The sequence below is a fragment of the Euphorbia lathyris genome, chromosome 1, assembly GCF_963576675.1.
Source record: "Euphorbia lathyris chromosome 1, ddEupLath1.1, whole genome shotgun sequence".
In the NCBI taxonomy this organism is placed as follows: domain Eukaryota; kingdom Viridiplantae; phylum Streptophyta; class Magnoliopsida; order Malpighiales; family Euphorbiaceae; genus Euphorbia; species Euphorbia lathyris.
Window position 1 is genome coordinate 82,557,337 of NC_088910.1, and position 23,229 is coordinate 82,580,565.

A 23,229-nucleotide genomic window follows, 5' to 3' on the forward strand; every position below is an offset into this window, starting at 1 on the left:
CTTTGTAGGTACTAACCTTTCCATCCATGTCAGTCTTCTTCTTGAAGATCCACCTGCACCCAATGGGTTTTATCCCTTCGGGTGGATCAACCAAAGTCCACACTTGGTTAGTATACATGGAGTCCATTTCAGAATTCATGGATTCAAGCCATGCTTTAGATTCTGGACTAGCAAGAGCTTCTTCGTAGGTTTCAGGTTCATCGTCTAACATGGGAACCAGTTCGTTATCTCCCACTAAAAAACCATATCTAACTGGGAGTTCACGAATTCTCTGAGACCTACGTGTAGGATATGACACTTGTGTTTCATCTAGTGAAACGGGTTCGGGTTCAACTTCTTCCGTGTTTTCAACATGTGATTCCTCTTGAACTTCTTCAAGTTCAATCGCGCTTCCATTCTGTGTTTCTTCCAGAAACTCTTTCTCTAGAAACACTGCGTGTTTGGATACTATTACCTTTTGGTCATCTGGATGATAAAAGTAATATCCCATAGTTTCCTTTGGGTATCCAATGAAGAAACACTTGTCAGATTTGGGATCTAATTTATCTGACACAATACGTTTGACGTATGCTGAACATCCTCATATTCTTATGAAAGAGAAGATGGGTTTTCTACCAACGAACAGTTCGAATGGTGTGGAACTGGCGGATTTGGTTGGAACTCGGTTTAAGGTAAATAGGGCAGTTTCTAAGGCATAGCCCTAGAATTATTTTGGAAGAGCAGTGGTGCTCATCATGGATCGTACCATATCTAGTAAGGTGCGATTTCTCCTTTCTAATACACCATTGTGTTGTGGTGTATAAGGAGGTGTCCATTGTGAGCATATTCCACATTCATTTAGATAACTCATAAATTCTTCAGAAAGATATTCTCCACCTCGATCAGATCGAAGTATTTTGATAGTCTTTCCTGTTTGATTCTCAACTTCATTCTTAAAGAATTTGAATTTCTCAAAAGCTTCTGACTTGTGTTTCATCAAATAGATATAACCATATCTAGTATGATCATCTATGAAACTAATGAAGTATCTGAATCCTCCTCTTGCTTGGACTGACATAGGACCACATACATCTGAATGTATTAATCCTAGAGTGTCTGATACACGCTGACCTTTATTGCTAAAGGGTGTCTTTGTCATTTTTCCGTTTAAACATGACTCACACGTTCCCATCGATTCACAATCAATTGAGTCTATAAGCCCATCTTGATGTAGCTTAAGCATGCGTCTCTGGTTTATATGGCCTAAACGACAATGCCATAAGTAAGTTGAGTTATCTAATCTAAGTCTTTTGGTATCAATTGTGAAAGCATAAACTTTATCATTCAAAACATAAATCTCATTCAATGATATTCCTGAAAAATAGAAAATACTAATTCTATAAAATTCACAACCATTGTTCTTAATTGAAACATGAAAGCCATCATCAATTAGACAGCTAATAGAAATAATGTTGCGAGACATATCCGGAACATACAAACAGTTCCTTACCACTACTACAAGTCCTGATGGTAGATGTAGATCATAGTTTCCAATTGCGAGTGCGGCAACCCTTGCACCATTTCCAACTCGCAAGTTTATGTCTCTTTTCTTCAATTCTCTAGTCTGTTTTAGTTCCTGCATATTCATACAAATATGAGATCCACATCCGGTATCTAATACCCAAGATTCAGACTGTGAAATTGAGTTAATTTCAATATAGAACATACCAAAAGTTGAAGCACTGTCCTTTCCCTTCTTGAGAGAAGCTAGGTACTCCTTACAATTTCTCCTCCAATGCCCATCTTTACCACAAAAGTGGCATTCCCCTTTGGGCTTCTTGACTTGTGTTAAGCCCAAAATATACCTAAAATATCATCAATAATTACATCAATATTGCTATGAATTTGTGCTGTTTATATCTGTTTAGAATACTTTTACTCTCGAATATGTTTCTTTCATTCAAGGTACATAAATATTTGGTAACATCTGTTGGTCTCTTATAACAGTGCAAGTATAGTTCCAAGGAGGGGTTAGGAACTATTTAAACTTTTTCTTAAGTTTGGGCAAACTTCTTTTCTTAAGAGAAAAGGTTTTAACAGCGGCGCTGAGTGATCAGCAAGATACTGGCTTAGTCAACTGCTGACTAGGTCAGTTTCTTGACTTGAGTTAGGAGATAGCACTTAAAGTCTATTCCTGAGCTCAGATGTTCGATGCGCACAACTCAGCTTGACCTTTTACTTGGTGAGTTTTGGTTATTTAAGCAAGCAATATATATATATAAGGAGTTTAAGGTAAGAAATACATTACTCAGCAGATTTATCCAGGTTCGGCTTCTTCTAAGCCTACGTCCTGTCCCCGGAACACGTTCCGAGATTTCAAATCCTCTACTGAGCTCTTTAAAGGTAGAGCCTCAAACCTTTTACAATCTTAGCAACTGAGTATAACAAGAGTACATTCCTCTATACCTCTACTCAATCCTAATCTCTTGCTGAGTACTATAACCGAGTACTCAGCCTCTCCTTTCTAATCTCTAGAAATGATAAGTGTTTGTCCTAAACAATGATTTGCTAAGACACCTTAGATGATTAAATAATCACTCTAGACTTTTACACAAAAGATATTGAATGTAGTGTAAGATTGCTTTGATTTTTGCTTGCAGAACTTTTCGTAGAGATTTGGTCAGCGTAATGGCTTGATCAAGTTCTGTAAGTTGAAAGCTTCTGATGGCACTCTATTTATAGAGACGTCTGGGCATCGATCATTTTGAATTTCGAAATAACCGTTGGAGGGAAACGGCTTCCTGTCGTTGTCATCCTGACTTGCTCAGAGCTCTCGGCCAATCAGATTTGTGTATCTTCTGTTTTCGGTCAGCTCAGCAGACTGTCTCTCCTTTTATGGTAAAGTCAACTGGACAGCATACTGTGTCGTCTGATCTTTACCCAAAGAGGAAATACTTTGTCAGGAAGTTTTCCTTAGCCAGCTGATGTCTTGTACGTTTGTCGAGTCTACTCAGCAGCTTCATCTTAAAGTTGTTCCCGAAGGTCTTCTAGATCCTTCTTTCGCTGAGTTGCGTTTTGTCCAAAACGACAACGTTTTGACAAACGCAGGCCGACTTGTACTGAGTTGTTTGACTTGGGCTTTGACACTTGTATTGGGCTTGGGCCTTTTAATTCTTGTGTCTTATAAACAATTTAACTCAACATTGAACAAACACATTAGTAGAATAAATCAAAGCATTTAAACTTAGTGTGTTTAGAATATGTATTTCAATTATACTTAAACAATTTTGTCAAATCAAAATTATGTGGAAAGGTGTTTCAACAAACTCCCCCATTTTGATGTTGGCAAAACTATTCAGCGAGGAACTCAGTATTGAGCTCCCCCATGATAGTTGACCTATTATACCTAGCAAACTCCCCCGTAAGGGTTGAGCTACTGACTTAGTTTTACTCCAAATATTTACAGGTTTAATCGAGTAAGTCTAAGGTCAGTTTTCAAATATAGGTCAGCTTATATAGCATATTCTATTTACTCAGTATAAAGCGGAAGGTTTAAACTTTTAGAGTGCGCTGAGTAATTTGTTGTTCAGTGAGTTCTTAAAATACAATGTTTTATAAACACATTTTTATAAACACATAGGTCAATGTCAAACATGTTATCAGCATTTGATTCAATCAATAAGTTTCATAAGTATTAAACATAGCTGATTTAATTGAAGATACATAATGACTCAGTACACAGCAATATATATCATAACTCAGGAATAGAATGAAAGATGCAGATATGATATATTGATATCGGTAGTCAGTGTTTACAACAAAAACTTAAAGACAAGGCATATAGATTACATCGTTCTTAGTCTATACTGAGCTAGCCTAATTCTATTTCCTTTTCTTTTGTTGGGACTGACTAGACCCATGCTGTGTTCTTGCTGGTGTTCTCGCTTGTTCTTTCTCCCTCGTTTTGTCAGCATCGGGAGGAGGAATCCTAAAGCTGTCGGTTAAGACAGCCCTGGTCAGTTCGTTGGACAGCGCTTTAAGGCGGTCAACGCTTTCATTTACACCATCAAAAATGGCAACACCCTGATTGGAGACTTCATCAGGTATATTGAGGTTGGCAGCGCTGATCATACTGATGATGAAAGCTTCAGACTTACCAATCCATATAAGTGCACCAGTCAGTCCAGTAATGACTTGATGAAAGGTTTTGAGTAGGTAGGTGTCAAAGTACTGACGCTGAACATTTGTGTGACGGATGTGATTGAAGGTTTGCCTTGTGATAGACAGCATCTCGTTTTGTTTCATCTGGTCAGTGTCCATCTCTTGCTTGTTCAGATTCAGCAAACGAACAGCTTCACCAATTTGCTCCACTGAGCACTGAGAGTAAGAGACCATTTGCTCATTGGTCTTGAGTTGCTCGGTGTGAAGCTGAGCAAAGAGCATCTTGACCTCAGCAGAGGTTGCATAGCCTTGGTTCGCAGCTGAGAAGTTTTGAACCTGTTATTGTAGAGAATTCAAGTGTGGAACGGTTGTCAGCTGGATCTCAGCCAGCTTGGCGATGGCGTCCTGCTTAGCTTGCTGTGTTTGATAAGTGATGATGACGTTCAGCAAGTCCTTGATCCTTAACTTCGTTGAGAAGCTGAGTTGTAACACCCGTAAAAAAAAATTATACACATGAGAAAATTAGGATTTTAAATAATTAATTATTAAGGTTTATTAATTTTAATATTATATATCTATATTTGAAAAAAAAAATTCTATATTAAATATTATGTTTGAAAAAAAAATAATAAATTAGTTAATTTTATGACCCGTAAAAGTTAAATGGGCTTGTTATGATAGTGTTGTGATGTGTTTAACAATTAAAAAAAAAAAGATAATTAATTCTTTTAAATCAATTATTAGTAGGGCAAACTTCTTTTATATATATAATAAGATGAAAGCTTATTTTTGGGTGGAGGGTGCCGCCAAACCATTCTAAAGGTTCTGGAAAAAAAAGGGAAGAATTTATTCTATTTGACAGCACATATGTATTAAATGAAAGATAGGTCATTCGCACTTGTTAATCTAGCGTTATCTTCCGAAATCAAGGTGAGTAGTTAATTAAATATATAGTATCTTTCTTTATATGTTTGTTGCCATGTTGATTGGTTGAGATTAATTGTCTATTGATTCGATCTTCGTGTTTGACATGTGCAAGTGGTTAATTAAATATATAGTATGTGTGCTTCTATGTTTGGGTGTAATAATTGCTTATTGATTTGGTTTATATGTTTGACATGTATACTTGATATTTATTTATGATGATTACGGTGACGTGAATGAATTGAATTTGTTATTGATGGTTGTGAGAACATGAATGAAGTTCAGACCGAGACTTATTGGGGATAGAATGGAAATTGATTATGATACAGTTGATAAATTTTGGATAATATGAAGGACTGAAAAATTATAAGAATAAGAGCTTATCTAGGATAGTATATTCAATGGTTGCGATTGAAATGAAAAAAAAAGAATATTGTGATCACGTGAAATATAAACACCGGGTATTTGTTACGATAGGGTGTTAAGGTACCGGGTATTTGTTACGATAGGGTACCTGGAGATAAGAGACGGGATACCGGGTATTTGTTACGACAGGGTATCCCATGATATGATTTTATTGGCCAAGCAACCATTGGGTATTACTAGACTAGAGTAAGCAGGGCCCTTAAATAAAAAGACTATAAAATTTTAAATTGATAAACCGTAAATTAAATGCACGAAACTATTGTATGCGCATGTTGTTGAACTGTGTATTTAATTAACTATCTTATTGAGTCGGCAGCTCACCCCTTGCCACCACCACTTTTCAGGAATAAAAGGCTAGCGACGTTCGTATGGATCAGCCAGTATGTAGGATCGTCATTATTAGGTTTATATTACTAATAGTCTAGCTTGTCCGCACTTTTAATAGATTTTAAACGTTTGGTTTCATTTATTTGAACTTATTGGAATGCATTTATAAACGTAATAGAATTGTACTTTTGAGTTTTGTTAGTATATTAAATGAAATTTATTATTATTCCAGAAATTGACGGTTTTTAAAAATGGGTGTTACATTAATGGTATCAGAGCGTCAGTTTTACGTTCCAATGGGTAGAGTATAAGGAGTTAGGATACATACTGGCCGAGCGTTTAGTAAGAGTAAAACCATATGTGTTTTGTTTTATATTAACTAGTCGAAAATCCGTGTTATGTGGAAAATGTAACACCGTTCAATTATATTGTTTTTCTAACAATAATACACAAATTGATATAAATTGTAATATGATTTAAATTTTTTTTTTTATACTATTATTGTGTATATCAATTATGCATCGTTCATGTCCTAAATCGATTTCTGAAGGTCCTAAATTATTCTCATTTTCCACCGGTGTGGTTCCCTCGTCTTAATTTGAACCGTGTATTTTTTTTTCTTCTGTTTCTCATGCATCGCTCTCATCTCTCCATTGCTATTTCTAGTAAAGGTCCCATTTTAATAGAAAGTGACTTTGATATGTTTAGCATAGTATCTGCAATAAAGTCTTGAATACCAAAGTGAGCAACCAAAAATCATCTATATCATCTTTACATAGATTGATAAAATCAACCCTTCAATTCTTTTATTGAAAAGCCTAAAAAAAATCCATCATAGGTGTAGATTTCATTAGAGATAAGAACCAAAATTGATGTGGGACACCTCCTTATTGCTCATACGATTTAGATGTAAACTGGGCTCTCTGATCCTTTTGGACAAATTTGAACAACGTCTCCCTAGATTGTAGAACAGATGAAACTGGAGCAGGCCTTAATGGGATTAGGATGAGCGCTTGGATGGTTTCCGAAACTCGATCATCAATTGCAAACAATATATGAAAACAACTCTTATGCAAGATACCGTATCATCTAGTCTAGATATATAACCAATTTCCTTAGAAAATGGCTATGCTAGGGAGAAGGAACTGCTAGCTGAAAGTATCTCTAGTTAGAAGTGAATTTAAATGACAATAATTTATGGCTACTGTTTTTTTTTATTTGATTTATTGCATTAGGGAGTTGAAAGGGGCATGAGGAAGTCCAAATAACATGAATATGGATTTCAGCTTTTATGGTATGCTTCTTTTTTTTTCATAGTATGGCACATTGTTAAAATCGGATTTAAAAAAAAAATTCTCTTTTACTTTTCCCCGTATTTCTATTATTATATATAGTATAAATTTTTAACCTTATTGCATTCATTTTCATAAGCACCACCAATCATTTGGATTTCCTTTTATGATCTGGTATGTTGTATAATTATCCTTGTGTTATTAAGTTTTACTTTAACTAATATTTTTTTTTAACAATCTGGCATGGTGATAAAGAAAAAAAAATCGAGTCTTCACCATGCTATGTTCTTCTCGTCAGTTTGTATACTTTCATGATGATAGTGTGTTTGATCTACCTCCATTCTCCATTCTACATATTGATGAATTCCTCTCATGCTCATATTGATAAGACCTTATTTATCTCTACTTGATGGTTTATCATAATTAATATTTGTTTTAATTTGATCTTTCTTACTCCTCATACCATGAACTAAACAATTGTTATTATCTAAATGTTATAATGGTTTTAAAATTTCTTAAACTATCTGCACTCGATATTGATATCATTTTAATTCAGTGCAACATTTTCCGACTGACATAAACACCATTCTTTTCCTATTCTAGGTTCATAATACCCAGCCTTTGATAGTTATCTGATCATTTCAGCTGAAAAGCAGTAGATAGGTGCTCTGTGTCTGTTGTGTTTCTGCTACTTCTCTAAGCTATGTTTTTATACGGTCCATTTTTCATATGAACCTCACAATATAACCATGACGCTTCCTTTTTCTCTCATAGTTCTATAATAAGCTCTTTCTGATATGTAGATATTAGCATCTATGCTTATTGATTCTACCATAATCTGGTTTCCTAGACTACATTAGCTATTGATAACTTCCATCTTCTATTTGTTTGCATCGCATATCAGTCCTGATATGTCCTAAGTGAAATTTAAGGCTCAAAGCTTCTGCTCTTGAGTACATCATCCTATACAGATTCATATACCATATTTCATTTTTGTAATCGGATATGATTGAAATACCTCTTAGTTACAATATATTGACACCTTAAACTTCATGCATCTGTGACATGATTCGAAATGGATTAACTGTATCTCATACTTCTCTTTTTCTTTTTAATTTGTGTATCTAAGCATTTATGTTATGAGTTATTTCAGTTTCCTAAGTTATTTGTACTGAGATTTCTCTTATTATCAAGCTATGCTAACTATGATACTTTGTACAATTTTCAATTGTCAAAAGTTGTAAGTCTGATATATAGGAGTGAATTTCCTTCTCTCTTATTTTGTTAATTGATGCATGTTATGTACCTACAAAAAGGATCCAGGATGACTAGCAATAGATTATTGTTATTCTTCTATTTTTTTTCCCTAGGTTTCTTATGGATTATACATGATTCGTATACCAAGTTCAACGACCTTGCCTAAATAAATTACAAATAGTGTAGCACATTCGGAAAAGGAGAATAAGTTCTAGTTTGTACATAATTAAACGTACGGCACCTCCGATGCTTAATCAGATTTACAAAACGTGTTTAGTCGACTTTGGTGTCCTGTGCTAATTAATTATAGATGTACACAGTTATGATTTTATTCTTTCATCTTAATGCTTCGTCATTCAATCATTTCATTTAGTTATCAATTAATATAGTCTCCTTAGTTATTCTTTTTCCATATAGTCAACTTTTAACAGATGTGATGGTTGCACTATTCTTAAATTGTGCTTGGAATGATTGTTTGATTGAATTAGTTATTTATTTTCCATCAATGTGTAAAAGACTAGAAGGCTAATTTATAGAAAATGTGTTACAAGATAATTTTGTGAGCTTAGACATGGCCATATGATTTTGAGAGCCTTTTATTTTTATTAGGATAGTTCAATAATTAAAATGTCAATTAGTTCGTATTCTTATTATCACAGATTTTGCTTATATGGTTTTGATTACACTGGTTTGGTTTTGGTTAGCGCTTGTATGTCTTTATAAAGAATTCATTAATTTCGGGGACGAAATTACTTTTTAGAGGGGAAGAACTGTAACGCCCGTAAAAAAAAATTATACACATGAGAAAATTAGGATTTTAAATAATTAATTATTAAGGTTTATTAATTTTAATATTATATATCTATATTTGAAAAAAAAATAATTCTATATTAAATATTATGTTTGAAAAAAAAAATAATAAATTAGTTAATTTTATGACCCGTAAAAGTTAAATGACCTTGTTATGATAGTGTTGTGATGTGTTTAACAATTAAAAAAAAAAGATAATTAATTCTTTTAAATCAATTATTAGTAGGGCAAACTTCTTTTATATATATAATAGGATGAAAGCTTATTTTTGGGTGGAGGGTGCCGCCAAACCATTCTAAAGGTTCTGGAGAAAAAAAGGGAAGAATTTATTCTATTTGACAGCACATATGTATTAAATGAAAGATAGGTCATTCGCACTTGTTAATCTAGCGTTATCTTCCGAAATCAAGGTGAGTAGTTAATTAAATATATAGTATCTTTCTTTATATGTTTGTTGCCATGTTGATTGGTTGAGATTAATTGTCTATTGATTCGATCTTCGTGTTTGACATGTGCAAGTGGTTAATTAAATATATAGTATGTGTGCTTCTATGCTTGGGTGTAATAATTGCTTATTGATTTGGTTTATATGTTTGACATGTATACTTGATATTTATTTATGATGATTACGGTGACGTGAATGAATTGAATTTGTTATTGATGGTTGTGAGAACATGAATGAAGTTCAGACCGAGACTTATTGGGGATAGAATGGAAATCGATTATGATACAGTTGATAAATTTTGGATAATATGAAGGACTGAAAAATTATAAGAATAAAAGCTTATCTAGGATAGTATATTCAATGGTTGCGATTGAAATGAAAAAAAAAGAATATTGTGATCACGTGAAATATAAACACCGGGTATTTATTACGATAGGGTGTTAAGGTACCGGGTATTTGTTACGATAGGGTACCTGGAGATAAGAGACGGGATACTGGGTATTTGTTACGATAGGGTATCCCATGATATGATTTTATTGGCCAAGCAACCATTGGGTATTACTAGACTAGAGTAAGCAGGGCCCTTAAATAAAAAGACTATAAAATTTTAAATTGATAAACTTGTTGCTTGATAACCCGTAAATTAAATGCACGAAACTATTGTATGCGCATGTTGTTGAACTGTGTATTTAATTAACTATCTTATTGAGTCGGCAGCTCACCCCTTGCCACCAGCACTTTTCAGGAATAAAAGGCTAGTGACGTTCGTATGGATCAGTCAGTATGTAGGATCGTCATTATTAGGTTTATATTACTAATAGTCTAGCTTGTCCGCACTTTTAATAGATTTTAAACGTTTGGTTTCATTTATTTGAACTTATTGGAATGCATTTATAAACGTAATGGAATTGCACTTTTGAGTTTTGTTAGTATATTAAATGAAATTTATTATTATTCCAGAAATTGACGGTTTTTAAAAATGGGTGTTACATGAGTGACCTGGGAAAGCTGAGTAGTCTCAATAGATGAAGACCCAGCAGCAGGAGGAGTGGATTGTTGAAGGTCTTTGATCAATGCTTGCACTGAGTCGATTATCCTTTTGCCGGAATCAGTGGCATTCAGATAGCTTTGAGAGCCTTCAGTGACATCAGTGTGACCGGTAGGAAGAGGAGTCAAAGGAATGACATAGTCAGTGACTGGAAGTGTTGTTCCAATCTGCACTTGAGATTCTGGTAGAACTGAAGCATCGGCAGATAGATGAGTTGGAGAAGTAGCAACGCGAATACTGTCAGTGCTGACGGGGGCGGATATGTTTAGAGTCAGCACCATGCTTGGAATAATAGCATTTACAGTAATCGGCTCAACTTGACTGGTTGAGTTTACGGAAGCACTTAAGTCGGCATGTTCCTGTTGAGAAGAAATAGAGGCTTGCTTTTCGATGGATGCCGCAGGTTTTCTACCAACAAATTTGAGTTTTAGGACAGAAGGGTCTTTCGTTGGTTGTTGAACGGCAAAGGTAGGAAAAGTTGATAGTTCAACGAGATTCTCACTGACTTCTTTCTGACTTGCCTTGATGAGTTTTCTTCTTCGAGGAGGAGTAGGAGGATTGTCAGCTTGAATAGACTCTCCTGAGTGAGAAGGAGAGGTTTCTTCCTGATCATGATGAGGGAGATCAGTTTGCTCTTGGACTTGATCAACGTTGTGTTGGTCAAGTTCTTGCTCTTCTCCAGCAGCCAACCCAGTATTGGCTTGTTCAGCTGCAACCTCACTGGTTGTCTCCTCATTGTCCTCAGCGTCATCCTGACCGCTGGTCTCGTCTTCTTCGTCTTCTTCTGAACTATCACCATCTAGTTCTTCCTCTACTTGGGAGATGAACTGATCATCCAGTTGTACCTCTTCTCCCTATTCTTCAGACACAGTTCCTAAACACTGTGTGTAGTGAGAGTCACCAGGCACAACAATGTTAGTAGGGATAGCATCGAGGGGAGTCAGTGTGGAGGACTTGTGCTTCTTCTGAGATTGCTCATTAGTGTCCTCAGTTTCAGGCTCATCTTGCCTGCTCCTTTTCTCAGCTGACTTAGCAGCTGACTTCTGCCTCTTAGCTGGAGACTCAGCATCTTTTGAAGGAGTCCCAACAGCTTTTCTTTTCCGGGAAGCTGGGGCCTTAGTCCTTCTTCCTTTCTGTGGGACAGCAGTTCCCTCAGCAGCAGCTTTACCTTTCTTTAAAGGCTGACCGAACTTCAACGCTCTCAGCGAAGCCGCTGTGATCTCAGATCCTCTAGCTATTTCTTCATCGGTCAGGTCTACCTGATGATCAATGAGGATTCTGGTGATGAGCGATCCTAGCCTCAGCGTGCCAGTACTACGTTGGAAGCCAGCGATAAGGAATACTGGCATGTTGATCGGTTTGTACGTCATCATATGCTAGATAAAGCATTGTTCGAAGTTCGTTGCTGAGGTAGTGCAGTTGATCTTCGGATAGATAAAGTAACTCAGTAGATAATGAGCCATCTTCTGGTGCTGACCCATAGATGAAGCTGAGACTTCTCTTGAGTGGCCCTCAGGTTTGCAGAAATTGACCTCGTACCCAGTACCATCCTGATCTCCAGATCTCCTTAGCCTTGCTCCCTCAGTTTTTAACTTGAGCAAATTTCCTAGGTAGAGAGGGTTGATGAAGATGGTTTTCTTTTTCACCACGGTTACCAGGTAGTCCTGGTTATCATTGGCAACGCGAAGGTTGTGGTAAAACTCCTTTACCAGGTCAGGATAGGTGTGATCCCTAATTGAAAATAGGTCAGTCCATCCATTTTGGGAAATCCACTCACAGAAAGGTTGTTCGGATTGGACGAAAGCTTCAGATACCCATCTTGAGGGTTCAACCTTCCATTCTCGGACGTTTTCGAAGACCTTTGAGTAGGTCCTGACTTTTTCAGGCTTTCCCTTACCAGAGGAGGTTTGGCCAGTTTTTCCTTTGCTCGGCGAGGTGACCCTGGTGGATTCCGGCACAGAGGTTTGCCTGGAAGTTTCATCGGAGCTGGGCTTAGTCTGGCCAGCACCGGAGATGTTGAAGGTAACTTTAGTCATAGTTTTGGAGAAGAGGGTATGGAAATCTTAGAGAGAGAGAGTGTTTAGTGAGAAAGCTTTCTTTGCCTTAGTGATTCGATAATCGTAAAGAATAAAAATGGGGAATTACCCATTATTTATAGAGGTGAGGAGTGGTGTGGATTTTATCGAATCCATGTGTCAGTTTTGCCTTGGGATTGTCAACCGACAAAGATCCTGGCATTTATGACACATACGGCGTATACGTCATCCTAGAGGCTATACACGTGCTATTGCATTTATTCTAACGGATCTAACACTCAACATTTAGAATACTAAGCGTTTGATATTCTGAGTGGTCAGTATTGCATGAACGGATGATTTCTAAGTTTAAAACTAACCTACTCAGTGTGCAGGTTTACTCAGTATTTGCTGTTCAATTAATTTCAATGAGCACACAGCAAAAACAATCATTCAGCATAGTAATTCACTCAGCATGCATATTCATTTAGTTCAGGAATTTACTGAAGAGGATTAAACATACCAACAGCTTCTCTTAGTATGCTGAACTGCTCACGGGCCAGTGGCTTCGTGAAGATATCCGCAAGCTGCTTGTCCGTTGGGACAAAGGTCAGCTTTATCTCACCTTTGAGTACATGGTCTCTAATGAAGTGATGTCTGATGCTGACATGCTTCATTCTGCTGTGTTGAATTGGGTTCTTTGAAAGATCAATTACACTTTTATTGTCACATTTGACTTCAATTGTCTTTGTTTGAACACCATAGTCTTCAAGCTGTTGCTTAATCCATAGGACTTGAGCAACACAGTGACCAGCAGCAATGTACTCAGCTTCAGTGGTAGACAAGGCTACTGACGCCTGCTTTTTGTTGAACCAGGATACAAGACAGCTTCCTAAGAAGTGACATCCTCCAGAGGTGCTTTTACGTTCCAGCTTATCCCGTCCATAGTCAGCGTCAGTGTATCCGATGAGTGTGAAATCATGAGTATTGGGATACCATAAACCTGCGTTCACTGAGCTTTGCAAATATCTAAGGATTCTTTTTACAGCAATGTAATGAGATTCCTTAGGGTTAGATTGATATCTAGCACAGTAGCATACTGAAAACTGAATGTCCGGTCTGCTTCTTGTTAAGTAAAGTAGAGAGCCTATCATACCTCGATATAATTTGTTGTCTACTGACTTACCATTCTCGTCAGCGCATAGGACAGTGTCAGTGCCCATAGGAGTGGATATTGGCTTGCAATTTTCCAAATCATATTTCTTTAATATCTCCTTGGCATATTTGGCTTGACTGATGAAGATGCCGTTCTTTCCTTGTTTAATTTGAAGACCGAGGAAGAAGTTGAGTTCTCCCATCATGGACATTTCAAACTCAGTCTGCATTTGTTTGCTAAACTCCTTGCACATTGATTCGTTAGTTGCACCAAATATTATATCATCAACATAAATTTGGGCCAGCAGGGTATCTTTACCCTTTCTCTTAATAAATAAGGTTGTATCAGCTTTGCCCCTGACGTAATTTCTAGTCAGCAGGAAACTGGTCAGCCTCTCATACCAAGCACGTGGTGCTTGCTTGAGGCCGTACAGAGCCTTTTTGAGTTTGTAAACGTGGTTTGAGAATTTAGGGTCCTCAAAACCTGGAGGTTGATTGACATAAACCTCCTCGTTTATAACTCCATTAAGAAATGCACTTTTGACATCCATTTGGAATAATTTAAAGTTCATGTAAGATGCATATGCACATAATATCCTAATAGCTTCTAGCCTTACCACTGGGGCAAAGGTCTCACCGTAGTCAATACCTTCTTGCTGACTGTAGCCCTGAGCTACAAGCCTTGCTTTGTTCCTGACTACATTCCCTTGTTCGTCCATCTTGTTCCTGAAGACCCATCTTGTTCCAATGGTCTTTTGACTCTTTGGATGAGGCACTAGCTCCCATACATCGTTTTTTCTGAATTGATCGAGCTCCTCTTGCATTGCGTTCATCCAGAATTCATCTTCCTCAGCATCAGCGAAGTACTTAGGTTCCTGTACTGAGACGAAGGCTACATTGCTGAGGTACTTCCTGAGTTGATTCCTCGTCATCAGGGTATTCCCAGCAGAATTAAGGATTGCACTTTCTGAGTGCCCTCTTAGAATCCTTATCTCTTTAGGTAGATTTATGTCTTGTGCTGTCTGTGTTTCAACAATCTCTGCAGAAGTAGATGGGTCAGTAAAAGTAATCTTAGGTTCACTCTTACTCTTGGTCAGCCTTTTCGTGAATGACTCAGTAGCTGGTTCTTGATCAGCGGTTACTGAGTGTGGATCATCTTCGGTCAGCGGCTGGTATCTACCTACAGGGTTAGTGTCGAACTCCACATGTACTGACTCTTCTAGAACTTGAGTTCGCTTATTAAAAACTCTGTATGCCTTTGCTGTTTGTTGAGTAGCCCAAAAAGATAGCCTCATCAGCTTTTGAATCAAACTTTGCTAAGCTATCTTTGGTATTTAAAATAAAACATTTACAGCCAAAGGCACGAAAGTATCCAATATTGTGCTTTCGTCCTTTCCAAAGTTCATAGGGGGTTTTCTTTAATATAGGTCTAACTAGAGCCCTATTAAGAATATAGCACGTTGTGTTAACAGCCTCTCCCCAAAAATACTTTGGAAGCCTATGCTCATCCAGCATTGTCCTGGCTATTTCAACCAGAGTTCTGTTCTTCCTTTCAACAACCCCATTTTGTTGAGGTGTTCTAGGAGCAGAAAAATTGTGGTCAATGCCGCTGGCTTCACAGAATTCAACAAACTTTTGGTTTTTGAATTCTCCACCATTATCGCTACGGATGTGAGCTAATTTTAGGTCTTTATCATTTTCAATTTTTCTAACCAAATTTGAAAATGTCTCAAAGGTCTCATCCTTGCTGGTCAGCAAGATGACCCACGTGTACCGAGAGAAGTCATCTACAATGACCAAGGAAAATCTTCTTCCACCCAGACTCAGCGGCTGGACTCGACCGAAGAGATCCAAGTGTAGTAACTCTAACGGACGCTTAGTTGAGACAATATTTTTGCTGTGAAAAGATTGTTTGGTTTGTTTTCCAGCTTGGCAAGCGTGGCATAATTGATCTTTTTCAAATTTAAGTTCAGACAGTCCCTCAACCAATTGCTTTCTTGCTAGTTTGGCCAGGAGGTCCATGCTTACATGACCAAGTCTCCTGTGCCATAGCCAGGAATTCTCTTCCTTTGATACTAAGCACACAGTTTTTGAAAACTTTTTCTCTAAGTCTAGCATAAAGACATTATCTATGCGAGGGGCAGTTAAGATTAACTCATTTGTTTTACCTCGTATATTTTACATCCAGAAGCATCAAATATAACTTTTCTCCCATTGTCACATAGCTGAGCTACGCTGAGTAAGTTATATTTGAGTCCGCTGACTAGGGAGACAGATTCAATAGTAGGATTACCTCCAATGGTTCCTGACCCTACTATCTTACCCTTCTTGTTGTCTCCAAAACTTACACTTCCTCCTCGTTTACGCTCAAACGTGATGAACTGAGTTTCATCACCAGTCATATGCCTTGAGCATGCGCTGTCAATATACCACATCTTTGACTTCTCGGCACATCTCAGGCTTACCTGCATTGTAACTAGTTACTTTTAGGTACCCAATTCTTTTTGGGTCCTTGCTTGTTAGGTGCAACAGGTAAAGCATCATATTTTATTTTATGGCGACATACTTGGACAGTATGGCCATTCTTTCCACAGAAGTCACAGCTGACCTTCTGTTTAGGATGTTTCACTGACTTGTCAGCACCCCAGTGCTGAGCGTGCCAGCACACCTTAGTGGTGTGTCCTTTCTTCCCACAAAAGTCACACTGGACTTTTCGCTGGGGATTCCATCTCTGCTGAGTACCTTGGTACTGAGTTCTCAGAGGAATGTTTCTTTTATTTGGAACCATTAGTTGGTTCTGGATAGTTGCGACGTCCTTTCTCAGTTTCTTTGAAACTGATTGGACTTCAGAGACAGACTCATGTATGATCTTCATATTATCATGCAGAGTTGAATTGTCCTGAAGAAGGAATCTGAGGTCACTCAGTTTGACCTCTTCCACTTCGTCACAGCGCCTGCTGAGTGCTCTAACTTTCTTATTACACTTCTTGACAAGTGTGTAGAGATCACTCAGGGCATTAACCATATCGTTTCTGAGCTGGGGAAGAGAAATTACCTCATTTGATTGCTCCTCGTCATCTGATGCGACGGATAGGTCAACATGCTCAGAACCGCACGGCTCAGCAAGTTTGTCAGCTATGAAGCATGTCTTCGCTGACTCGGTGGCCTCAGTTTCTGTAGATGAAGACTCATCACTGTCGCTCCATATAGCCACCATTGCCTTTTTGCCGCTCTTTTTGTCTTTCCTCAGTGTGGGGCAGCTTGACTTAATATGGCCGGTTTGATGGCACTCAAAGCATGTAATGGGCTTTGAGCTGTCCTTTTTGTATTTGCTGTCGCTTGAGTCAGCCTTATACTTATCAAACTTTCTGTAAGGCTTCTTAGAATATTTGTCATTCTTCCTGAACAGCCTTTTCATCTTCCTTGTGAACATAGCCATCTCCTCATCATCAGTTGAGCTCCCGTCAGTGGAGTCAGCTTTCATGACAAGAGATTTCTGCTTCTTGTCTTCAGATTTTTCCTTCACCTCGAAGTTTTTCATAGATATCTCATGGGTCAGCAACGAGCCGATGAGTTCGTCATATTTGTAGGTGGTTAAATCCTGAGCTTCCTCAACAGCTGTCTTCTTTGCTTGCCAGTCTTTAGGAAGACTCCTGAGTATCTTTTTGACTTGTTCTTCCTCAGTGAAGATTTTCCCAAGTCTCTTGAGCTCATTAATGATGTTGGTAAATCTTGCATTCATGTCTGAGATGCCCTCATCATTGTTCATCTCGAACAGCTCGTACAGTCTCATATGCTGATTCACCTTGGACTCCTTTACTTTATTGGTTCCCTCGTAGGTGACTTCCAGCTTTTTCCAGATCTCTTGCGCCGACTCACAACCTGAGATTTTATTATATTCTGCAGCATCGAGCGCATAGTGAAGCATATTGATAGCCGAAGCGTGATTTTAAAGCTTCTTAAGATCATCCTCTGTCCATTTGGCCTCAGCTTTTACAACTGTTTGGCCAGCCACAACTTCGACAGGTACAAATGGGCCTTGAGCTATAGATAGCCAGGCACTCATATTTGTAGCCTGAATGAAATTTTTCATCCTATTCTTCCAGAAGGTATAGTTAGACCCGAAGAATAGGGGAGGCCGAGTGATGGACAGCCCCTCAGGCAGTATCTGAGTTGTTTGGTTTCCTGGGAGAAACCGAGTACTGTTTTCGCCCATGGTAGAGATCAGCTTAAGGTTGTTAGACCTTTTACAGAGAGCTTTTAGGCTCTAATACCACTTGTTGGTCCCTTATAACAGTGCAAGTATAGTTCCAAGGGGGGGTTAGGAACTATTTAAACTTTTTCTTAACTTTGGGCAAACTTCTTTTCTTAAGAGAAAAGGTTTTAACAGCGGCGCTGAGTGATCAGCAAGATACTGGCTTAGTCAACTGGTGACTAGGTCAGTTTCTTGACTTGAGTCAGGAGATAGCACTTAAAGTCTATTCCTGAGCTCAGATGTTCGATGCGCACAACTCAGCTTGACCTTTTTACTTGGTCAGTTTTGGTTATTTAAGCAAGAAATATATATAAGGAGTTTAAGGTAAGAAATACGTTACTCAGCAGATTTATCCAGGTTCGGCTTCTTCTAAGCCTACGTCCTGTCCCCGGAACACGTTCTGAGATTTCAAATCCTCTACTGAGCTCTTTAAAGGTAGAGCCTCAAACCTTTTACAATCTTAGCAACTGAGTATAACAAGAGTACCTTCCTCTATACCTCTACTCAATCCTAATCTCTTGCTGAGTACTATAACCGAGTACTCTGCCTCTCTTTTCTAATCTCTAGAAATGATAAGTGTTTGTCCTAAACAATGATTTGCTAAGACACCTTAGATGATTAAATAATCACTCTAGACTTTTACACAAAAGATATTGAATGTAGTGTAAGATTGCTTTGCTTTTTGCTTGCAGAACTTTGCGTAGAGATTTGGTCAGCGTAATGGCTTGATCAAGTTCTGTAAGTTGAAAGCTTCTAATGGCACTCTATTTATAGAGACGTCTGGGCATCGGTCATTTCGAATTTCGAAATAACCGTTGGAGGGAAACGGCTTCCTGTCGTTGTCATCCTGACTTGCTCAGAGCTCTTGGCCAATCAGATTTGTGTATCTTCTGTTTTCGGTCAGCTCATCAGACTGTCTCTCCTTTTATGGTAAAGTCAACTGGACAACATACTGTGTCGTCTGATCTTTACCCAAAGAGGAAATACTTTGTTTGGAAGTTTTCCTTAGCCAGCTGTTGTCTTGTACGTTTGTCGAGTCTACTCAGCAGCTTCATCTTGAAGTTGTTCCCGAAGGTCTTCTAAATCCTTCTTTCACTGAGTTGTGTTTTGTCCAAAATGATAACGTTTTGACAAACGCGGGCCGACTTGTACTGAGTTGTTTGACTTGGGCTTTGACACTTGTATTGGGCTTGGGCCTTTTAATTCTTGTGTCTTATAAACAATTTAACTCAACATTGAACAAACACATTAGTAGAATAAATCAAAGCATTTAAACTTAGTGTGTTTAGAATATGTATTTCAATTATACTTAAACAATTTTGTCAAATCAAAATTATGTGGAAAGGTGTTTCAACAACATCCAAATAGGAGTGAAAAAGGATCAAAAATAGAAGAAAAACCCTACAAAAGGAGTCGAAGACGACGAAAATTAATAACGCCAAATCGAGGACGAGAACGAAAGCCAAAGACGCGGAAAAGTTCCGTGCCGCGACCGCGGCCCCCCCAATTCTCGGTCGCGACACGCTCCCTTCAGCTTCTCCTTGATTTCGTTCGAAGACCAAATTGATGCTCCCCCATTCTCGGCCGAGAATTAAATATTCTCGGTAAGAGCAGAAATCTATAGAAGCCAAATTGCACACTTTCGTTTTCGACGAAACACGTTCGTTCGGGTGGATAAAGACGTTCTTTCACAACGGATACGATCCTTCACAACGGACACGACACTTCAATCAAGACTCTTCAACATCTATAAATAAAGAGTTGATGGAGAGTTGAAGATATGTAGAAGAAAGAGATTAGTATAGAATTTATGCAGAAATTCCGAGTCAAGTGATTCAGAATTTAGATTTCATTTCTGTTCAAAACAATATGATGTACACACATTGTTTATTAGATAATAACAAAATCAGTAGCGTTTAGACATTGTTCCAATTTAGTTTTCATTTTGGTAGTAGACAGACCCCGTCTCTATTACGAAGATTCAACGAGAAGATTGAGTAGAGGATCCGCCCCTGAGCCTGACAAACTCTAACGAAACCCAAGGAAATGATTGACAACCCGTTCACTTGCAAGTCGTCGAATGTTTCCATGCTCCATGTTCTCTGTAAACTTGTATCAATTTATATTTCATCTAATAAAGTCTATTCTATTCGATAAATTTTTATGCAGCACTTTGGTAAAGGATCCGAAGTGGATTGATGCTGGTGTTTTCATTAAAACGTAGTTTAATTCAAAATCTTTACAAGGAAACTTTGTTGAACACTTAGACAAATTATTATCTCGGTAGAGTTTTAATTTGGTTAAGGAAGCAATCTAAACCAGTTAGGAGGATTGTTGCGTTCAAAGCCTAAAAATTAGAGGTTCCGTCATTTATTTCATCTTTATAATTCATACAAAGTTTAAAGTTGTTTTCTTTGCTTAATGCAAACAAATACATTTGTTTACTTTTCTAAAAAGTACTAAGCGTTCCTGTCTTGCAAATTCATTCTTAAATCAGAATATTTTCTAACATTTTCATACTCTAATCTAATTCTCATTCTAGCAATTTCAAAACCAAAACCGATTAAATGATTTTCCTTACTATTAATCTTATAAGTAAGTTTAACCGATTCAAAATAAGTTTTTGTTAAAAAACGTTCCCTGTGGGATCGATATCTTTTATTACTACAAGCGTATACCGTGCACTTGCGGAAATCGCTCAACAAGTTTTTGGCGCCGTTGCCGGGGAACGCCAAAATTTTTGACAAAAATTTAGAATTGTGTATTTTATTTCGAATCTAGGTTTATTCATACTTATTCAAACTTTTATATTTTATTTATTTTTAGTTACTAACATATTTATTTTTCAAATTCTGTTTTGTAGGTAGTTTCGGTTCGTGCGAAATTTCAGGTTCATGCGCAGTTCTCGAAGTTCAGGCACGTCACCAGATCCTATTGACCCAGAAATTGAAAGAACTCTTAAAAAGAACAAGAAAGAAAAGAAAAACAAAAACAAAACTCCAATAAAAACTAGAATTACCGAGCCAGAAGTTATGGCCACACTTATGGATTACGCTAGGCCAGGAGTGGTCGGTGTAACAAACAGTATAGTTAGACCCCAAATTAATTCAAATCAATTTGAGATTAAGCCAGCTTTGCTTAATATGTTACAAAATAACGTAACATTTTACGGGTTACCTAACGAAAATCCTAACACCCATTTGACAAATTTCTTAGAAATTTGTGACACTTTTAAAATACCAAATGTGACTGCAGAAGCAATCAATCTTCGCCTTTTTCCTTTTACCTTGAAGGATCGAGCCAAAGAATGGTTGACTTCTATGCCAGCCGCAACATTTGAGACTTGGGAGCAATTAGCCCAAGCATTTTTATCAAAAAAATTTCCTTTAGCAAAAACTGCAAGAGTCATTAAAGAGTTAACATCTTTTTCTCAAAATGATAATGAAACTCTTTATGAGGCTTGGGAACGTTTTAAAGAACTTCAACGTTTATGCCCGCACCACCAATTGCCCGCTGAACTTTTAATGCGAACATTTTATAATGGGCTAAATCCTACAACTAGAGGTTCATTGGACGCTATGTCTGGAGGGTTATTCATGAAGAAAACATCTGCCCAAGCAAGAGAACTTTTGGAGGAAATGGCAATTAACAGCAGTATGTGGCCCGCGAAACGTGGACACGTACCAATAGCGAAACCATCGTCCTCAACTACGTCATCAGTTAAAGGTATAGTGAATCTTGATCCAGTTGCGATGTTGCAAGCCCAGTTTTCTGCTTTATCGCACAAAATTGATAGGTTTATGGCACCGTGTGATCCTAATGGTAAGCCAATCCAAACGGATGTGGATTACGAAGGTATGAGCAAAATTGAACAAGTAAACTTTGTCCAAGGGCAAAACCAACCTAATAACCCTTACTCCAATACATATAATCCTGGATGGAGAAATCATCCTAACTTTAACTGGAGAGATAATTAATGCTAATGCTAATCAAAATCGTACCACTAATTATCAAAATCAATCAAGAGATACGATTAGCACTTTATCTTCTAAAATCGACAAATTTATTGATGCTATGAGCGGAAAAATAAGTAATCACGACGATGGTTTTAAACGGATCGAAAATAAATTCGATCAGCTTATTAAAAACCAATCATCTAGCATCCATAATTTGGAGGTTCAAATCGGACAACTCGCTAAATCAATTCCATCCCGCAAGGAGGGAAGTCTTCCAAGCCATACGGAAGAAAATCCGAAAGAGCATGTTAAGGCTATCACTCTTCGTTCAGGGAAAAATTACTTAGGTCCGGAAATGCCCGGAAATTCGACTTTACCTAGAACTGATTTACCAAAGTCCAAAGAAGATATATTAAATCAAAAAGATGCACCAATTGACTCTAGTACAAAACCTTTTGTACCCAAACCACTTTTTCCACACAAAGTCCGTAATAAGGACTATGACAAACAACTTTTAACATTTTTAGACAAACTTAAAAATTTGCATATTAATTTGACGTTTATGGATGCGATTACGCAAATTCCCAATTATGGTAAATTCCTCAAAGATTTAATTTCAAAGAAAATCAGTTGGGAAGGAATTTCATCCATTTCACTAACTGAAGATTGCAGTTCAATTGTGTCCAGTAATTTGCCCACAAAACTCAAAGATCCCGAATGTTTTACCATTCCGTGTAAATTGGGAGATATTGAATTTCCCAGTTGTCTCTATGATTTAGGAGCAAGCATTAACTTGATGCCATTATCTATTTTTAATAAGTTAGGCTTAGAAGAAGATATCAAACGTACCAATATGATTTTGCAATTAGCGGATCAAACCACTAAAAGACCATACGGTATAATTGAGGATGTTTTAGTTAAAGTTGACAAATTTATTTTTCCTACCGATTTCGTTATTTTAGATTTTGCTTATGACGTTAATTGTCCGCTAATCTTTGGTAGACCGTTCATGAACACGGGACGTGCTCTAGTTGATGTGTCGGAAGGGAAAGTAGTTTTACGAATAGGAGATGATAAGATTGAGTTTGATATGAACCAAGCGATGAAATATCCTATGGAAGATTTCGCTTGTATGAAACTTGATTTGATTGAAGAATGTGTCAATGACATTGTTCAAAA

The 23,229-nt window shown here is 37.5% G+C and overlaps 1 non-coding gene across 1 annotated transcript; it reads right to left on the bottom strand.

The window, feature by feature from the left end:
• Window positions 1–21,495: 21,495 nt before the first annotated feature.
• Window positions 21,496–21,602, bottom strand: LOC136216006 (small nucleolar RNA R71). The gene has a single exon (XR_010683004.1). It is a non-coding gene; the product is annotated as a small nucleolar RNA R71 (small nucleolar RNA).
• Between the last annotated feature and the right edge of the window lie 1,627 nt (window positions 21,603–23,229).